This window comes from Mustela erminea, chromosome 7 (assembly GCF_009829155.1).
Source record: "Mustela erminea isolate mMusErm1 chromosome 7, mMusErm1.Pri, whole genome shotgun sequence".
Taxonomy (NCBI): Eukaryota; Metazoa; Chordata; class Mammalia; order Carnivora; family Mustelidae; genus Mustela; species Mustela erminea.
Window position 1 is genome coordinate 67,931,257 of NC_045620.1, and position 7,048 is coordinate 67,938,304.

A 7,048-nucleotide genomic window follows, 5' to 3' on the forward strand; every position below is an offset into this window, starting at 1 on the left:
GAAAGATTCAACTGCATAATTCCAGAGACCTGGATATCTGTGGTCTCAGGCAGATGAAAGAACAAAAGATGAAGTTATATGGGGTATGGCAGAGACAGCCTTTCATCTAAGAAGCAAAGAAAGGGCTTCCCTTCAGGACTGACAAATAACACACCCTGTTCTCCAGGAAATTGAAACCACAGCTGCAGCTCTGAATGCTAATGTTGGACTGGGAGCCTAGAGATCTCCCTGAAAACAGGCTTCCCAAGGGCAGGGCAGGCATTTTGTTCTTTACTATATACAATTTTAGTTTTTGTTTTGTTTTGTTTTTGTTTTTGTTTTATCTTCTCTCAGAACATGGAAATGGAATCATACCAGTGCTAGCAAGAACAATTGTTCTTTATTTTTCTAAGTTGATTTCCCCTCCCTAAACTCTTAATCCATAAACAATGCCATCTCAAGCCCCTCTTTAATTTTCTGCTAGGTAATGATATTTGTGTGACAGCATTCAACCCAAGAAGAGAGGCTGTCTGGGGTCCCAGTGTCATAATTGATCAATGCAGCCTTGGGGTTTCATGAAGATTTCATTCAAATGAGAGCCTAAGAATATCCTATTTCTCCCAAGAGTCCTGCTATGCCTTCCTCAGACAAGCTTCTCTGTGAGTACGTGTGAACTCCATCACATGCAATCTTGACCCCTTGTTACCAGGGGGTTAATGGATTACACATCTATCTCATATAATAATAGTTATTTTTGTCATTTATTGAGTCCCTACCCATTTCAGGGACTGTAATCAGCATTTTACACACATTATGTCCTTTAATTCTCATTCCACAGATGAGGAAATTCAAGCAGAGACATGGAGTGACTTCCCAAAGGTCTTTTGTGAAGATACATCTCTCTTTCTCTCTCTCTTTTTTAAGATGTATATATTTATTTTAGAAAGACAGAGAGAGTTGGGGGGAGGGGCATAGGGAGAGAGAATCTCAAATAAACTCCTCACTGAGCACAGAGCCCAACATAGAACTCAATCTCACAACCTTGAGATCATGACCTGAGCCAAAATGAAAAGTCAGACACTTAACCGACCGAGCCACCTAGGCATCCTATATTTCTGTTGTTGCTTAAGGGCAGCTGCCTTTGTTAAACTGGCATCCAAAAGAATTTCCCAATATAGATTAAGTTTAGTAGAGGTGGTTATGCCATATGAGCAAATATTTAGCATAACAGGTACTCAAAACAATTACCTAGCAGCAGGATAATTATATTAAGTGAAATTTACACCTGGTAGGAAGTTCAGAGTATCAACCTGTCCAACTATTTAATTTTTAAGTAAGAAAACTGTGGCTCAGAAAGCTTAAGTTACCATAAAAGTGTACACAATAAATAGAAGCAGTCTAGACTTCTGACCAAAGGTGTGTCGTGACCATATGCCTTCTTCCCTTAGGACAAAATACACCTTTCTCTACTCCCCAGCTAAGAGCTCAGGGCCGGTAGGAGGCAGGAAACCTTGGTACTAAGAATCCATTGCTGCTTTGCACCCACAAGCTGTGTGACACCATGTCAGTCACTGAGTTTTCTGAGTCTCAGGTTTCTGTCTTATAAGATGGGAATAACAGGATTCTACCTATCTCACAGAGCTTCTATGGAAACACAGTCCAGTAATAGATATGACGGCAGTCGAAAAGGGAAAATGCACTATTGGATATATGACATAATTATCATCAGTGATTCAACAAAGTAAAAATTTACTTCTCTCTGATGAATCATCCTTCTTCTATGTTACTGCTCCACCATCCCTAAGTGTTTTTTTTTTTCCCCTCATGGTCCAAGTTGGGCCATCTCCATGCTATCAGAAAAATGAAAAGACAATAGACAGAATGGGAGAAAATACTTACAAATCATAAACCTGATCAAAGGTTTATATCTAGAATATGTAAAGAACACTTAAAACCAAAATTGAGACAAGAAAGTCAATTGAAAATAAACAAGGTATCTGAATAGGTATATCCAAAGAAGATATACAAAAAGCCAATAAAAGGATGTTCAACATTATTAGTCATCAGGAAAATCAAATCAAAACCACAATGAGCTTCCACTTGACCCTCCTTAGATGGCTAAAATCACAAGATGGACAATCATGACTGCCAGGGATGTGGGGATAGGAACTCTCATTCATTGCTGGTAGGATTATAAAATGGTACAGCCCTTTTGGAAAACAGTTTGGCATTGCCTCCAAAAGTTATCCATAGAGTAACCACATGACCCAGCACCTCTTCTCCCAGGTTTATAACAAGGAGAACTGAAAACGTATATGTCCACACAAAAAAACCTGTGAACAAATTTTCTTTTCTTTTTTTTTTTTAAAGATTTTTTATTTATTTATTTGACAGACAGATTACAAGTAGAGAGGCAGACAAAGAGAGGAAGGGAAGCAGGCTCCCCGCTGAGCAGAGAGCCTGATGTGGGGCTCAATCCCAGGACCCTGGGATCATGACCTGAGCCGAAAGCAGAGGCTTTAACCCACTGAGCCAGCCAGGCACTCCTGTGAACAAATTTTCATAACGCTATTATTCACAGTAGCCAAAAGTAGGAAACAATCAAAATGTGTATCAACTAATGAATACATTAAATGCATATATCTATACAGTGGACTATTATCCATCTATAAAAAGAAATTAATTGCTTATACATAGTACAACAGGAATGTACCGAAAAACATTATGCAGGGTGAAAAAATCCAGACACTGAAACCACATATTATTTTTAAAAGATTTTATTTTTACTCATTTATTTTAGAGAGAGACAAGAGAATGTGTGCACAATCTGGGGGGTGGGGGTGGTTCAGAGTAGGGGGGGGCGTGAGAGAATCTTAAGCAGACTCCAGGCTGAGCAGGGACCCCAATGCAGGGCTCAATCCCATGACCCGACACCATGACCCAAGCCCAAAACCAAGAGTCAGATGCCCAATCAACTGAGCCACCCAAGCACAGCACAAAAAACACATATTATTTTATTTCTTTTATGTGAAATGTACATTAGACAAATCCATAGAAAAAAAGTAGATTAGTGGCAGCTGGGGGATGGGGTATTTGGGGGGAATGGGGAGTGACTGATTTATAAATATAGGGTTTATTTGGGGGATGATGAAGATGTTCTGAAATTCATGGTGATGGTCACACAACAGCATGAATATGTAAAAATCACTAATTCTATACTTTAAAAGAGTAAATTGTATGATATGTGAATTGTATCTCAATAAAGCTGCTATTAAAAAGGTAAGACTGAGGGAGCTGAACAAGATTGCAGAGGAGTAGGAGACCTAAATTCTTTCTGGTTCCAGGAGTTCAGCTAGATAGTTATCAAACCATTCTGAATACCTACGAACTCAACAGGAGATTGAAGAAAAGAATAGCAGCAACTCTATGAACAGAAAAACGACCACTTTCTGGAAGGTAAGACCTGAGGAGATGTGAATCCGAGGTGATATATGGAAGATAAACTGCAGGGGGAGGGAGCTTCTGTCAGCCGGCTACCAGTAAGTGACAGAGCAGTGGAGCACAAAATTGGAGCTTTTAAAAGTCTGCCCCACTTAGGGACATCACTCCAGTGGCTAAGGGGGGTGGGGTGGGACGGTGGAACCCTCACTGGGACAGTGTGGTCTCCAGACCCTAAGGGTCACAGAAAGACTGGGGGTGCCTGAATGTGACAGAGCTCCTGAGTATCAGAGCAGGGAAGCCAGCTGCAGAGATGGAGCCAAGGAGTGGGCTCTTAGCTCCTGGTTACCTTAAACCATGATTTGAGGCAGAGTTGGGCCACTGCTCTTCAATCAAGGAGATCTGAGGAGACTCCCTTTCCTCCCCTGGGAGAAGCAGCATGGGAGGGTACCACAGGAATCTTCTGGGTTTGGAGACTACAGGGCCATGTGCCAGAGATAGAAGTGCTTGGTCACAGGCCCAGCGAGCACAGAGCACAGCCGGAGACCAGGGCGACAGGGGTGATTGACTGCTTTTCTCTGAGGGCACACTGAGGAGTGGGACCCCAAGCTCTCAGCATCTCTGGGACCAGAGATTGGGAGGTTGCCATTTTCATTTTCCTCCTTCAAAGTGGTATGGAAAGATTTCAGGGAACAAAAGCTACTGGGAACAAACCTGGCAGAATACTTAGCCTGGCCCCTGGCAAGGGCAGTGCAATTCCATCTTTGGCAAAGAAATTTGAGAATCACTGCAACAGGCGCCTCTCCCAGATCAGCAAGAACATCCAGCCAAGACCAAGTTTACCGATCAATGAAAACTGCAAAATGCCAGAACTAGGGGAATATAGTACATAGAATTCATAGCTTTTTTCCAATGATTCTTTAGTCTTTCAAAGTTAATTCTTTAATTTTTAAATTTTTTTCCTTTTCTATTTTCTTTAAAATTTTCTTCTTTCTTTTTCAACCAACATCTTATCAATTCCTTTTTAAAAATCTTTTCTTCTTCTTCTTCTTTTCAATAAACATATAATGTATTATTTGTTTCAGGGGTACAGGTTTGTGATTCATCAGTCTTACACAATTCACAGCACTCACCATAGCACATACACTCCCCAGTGTCCATCACCGAGCCACTCCATCATACCCATCCCTTTCTCCAGCAACCCTCAGTTTGTTTCCTAAGTTTAAGAATCTCTTATGGTTTGTTTCCCTCTCTGGTTTCATCTTGTTTCATTTTTCCCTCCCTTCCCCTATTATCTTCTGTCTTGTTTCTCAAATTGCTCATATCAGTGAGATCATATGATAATTGTCTTTCTCTGATTGACTTATTTCACTTGGCATAACACCCTCTAGTTCCGTCCACTCATTGCAAATGGCAAGATTTGGGAGGTTTTTGATGGTTGCATAATATTCTATTGTGTATATATACTACATCTTTATCCATTTATCTGTCGATGGACATCTAGGGTCTTTCCATAGTTTGGCAATTGTGGACATTGCTGCTATAAACATCAGGGTGCAGGTGCCCCTTTGGATCACTATGTTTATAACTTTGGGAGGTACATACCCAGTAGTGCAATTCCTGGGTCTTAGGGTAGCTCTATTTTCAACTTTTTGAGGACCCTCTGTACTGTTTTCCAGAATGGCTATACAAGCTTGCATTCCCACCGACAATGTAGGAGCATTCCCATTTCTCTTCATCCTCACCAACACCTGTCATTTCCTGAAATGTTAACTTTAGCCATTGTGACTGGTGTGAGGTGGTATCTAACTGTGGTTTTGATTTGTATTTCCCTGATGCTGAGTGATGTTGAGCACTTTTTCATGTGTCTGTTGGCCATTTGGATGTCTTCTTTGCTGAAATGTCTGTTCATGTCTTCTGCTCATTTCTTGATTGGATTATTTGTTCTTTGGGTGTTGAGTCTGATAAGTTCTTTATAAATTTTGGATACTAGCCCTTTATCTGATATGTCATTTGTAAATATCTTCTCCTATTCTTTCAGTTGTCTTCTGGTTTTATGGACTGTTTCCTTTGCTGTACAAAGGCTTTTTATCTTGGTGAAATTCCAATAGTTCATTTTTACCCTTGTATCCCTTGCCTTTGGTGATGTTTCTAGGAAGAAGTTGCTGTGGCTGAAGTTGAAGAGGTTGCTGCCTCTGTTCTCCTCTAGGATTTTGATGAATTCCTCTCTCAAATTCAGGTCTTTTTTTTGTCCATTTGGAGTCTATTTTTATTTGTTGCGAGGAAATGGTTCAGTTTCATTCTTCTGCATATGACTGTCCAATTTTCCCAGCACCTTTTGTTGAAGAGACTGACTTTTTTCCTTTGGACATTCTTTTCTTCTTTGTCTAAGATTAATTGACCATAGTGTTGAGGGTTCATTTCTGGGCTCTCTATTCTGTTCCTTTGGTTTATGTGTCTGTTTTTGTGCCAGTACCATATTGTCTTGATGGTGACAGCTTTGTGTTGGGGTCTGTTATCAAAGGAATGAGACTGAGACAAAGTGAAAGTTATGCAAAGTTTTATTCTATGCCAAGCATTGGAAGTTAGACTGACTGGCCAGGGGAACGAGACTGAGACAAAGTGAAAGTTATGCAAAGCTTTATTCTATGCTAAGCATTAGAAGTCAGACTGAGAGGCCAGGGCTGCCTCCGAAGAAAGCCATCCCCTCCCAATCTCACAGTCTGGTTTTATAGGGCATAACTGCAGACCCAAGGTACGTGGCTTCTATTAAGGTGTTTACTCCCAGAATCGATACCCAGAACTGATACCAGGAGCTACTGGGGCGTTTATTCCTGGAATGAAGTCCATGGTTGTAAACAACAATTTGGCTACCTAGGCAATATGGAGTCACTCTGGCTAAGCAGGCCCTAATAGTTAAACAGGTTTTATAATTAAACTGGCCCTAACACTTTGTAATAGAGCTTGAAGTCTGGAATTGTGATGCCACCAGCTTTGGTTTTCCTTTTCAACATTCCTCTGGGTACTCAGGGTCTCTTCTGGTTCCATATAAACTTTAGGATTATTTGTTCCCTTTCTTTAAAAAACGTTGATGGTATTTTGATAGGGATTGCATTAAATGTATAGATTGCTTTAGGTAGCATAGACATTTTCACAATATTTGTTCTTCCAATCCATGAGCATGGAAGATTTTTCTATTTCTTTGTATCTTCCCCAATTTCTTTTCTTTTTTCAATATTTTATTTATTTATTTGACAGAGAAAGAGAGAGATCACAAGTAGGCAGAGAGGCAGGCAGAGAGAGGGGGAAGCAGGCTTCAAGTCTGCTGGGGTGCAGCTGCACACCAGAAGTAATGTGTTCTGTGTGAGTAGTAAGTGTCTTCCAGGGGGAAACACAATAGGGAAGAATTCAGGTTTTCCTTAGTAGGAGAGAAAAAGAAAGAGTTCTTCCCTTACAGGTATCCATCAGGAAAGCTATAAAAAATAAGGGATTAAAGTGTTTGCTCCCAGGGAGTGTGACTAGGAAGGAGGTGGGATAGAGCGGGAGGCCCATGCTTTTTATTATAAACTCTAATCTCTCTCTTTTTTAAAACCACACAAGTAGGGGCACTTGGGTGGCTCAGATGGTTAAA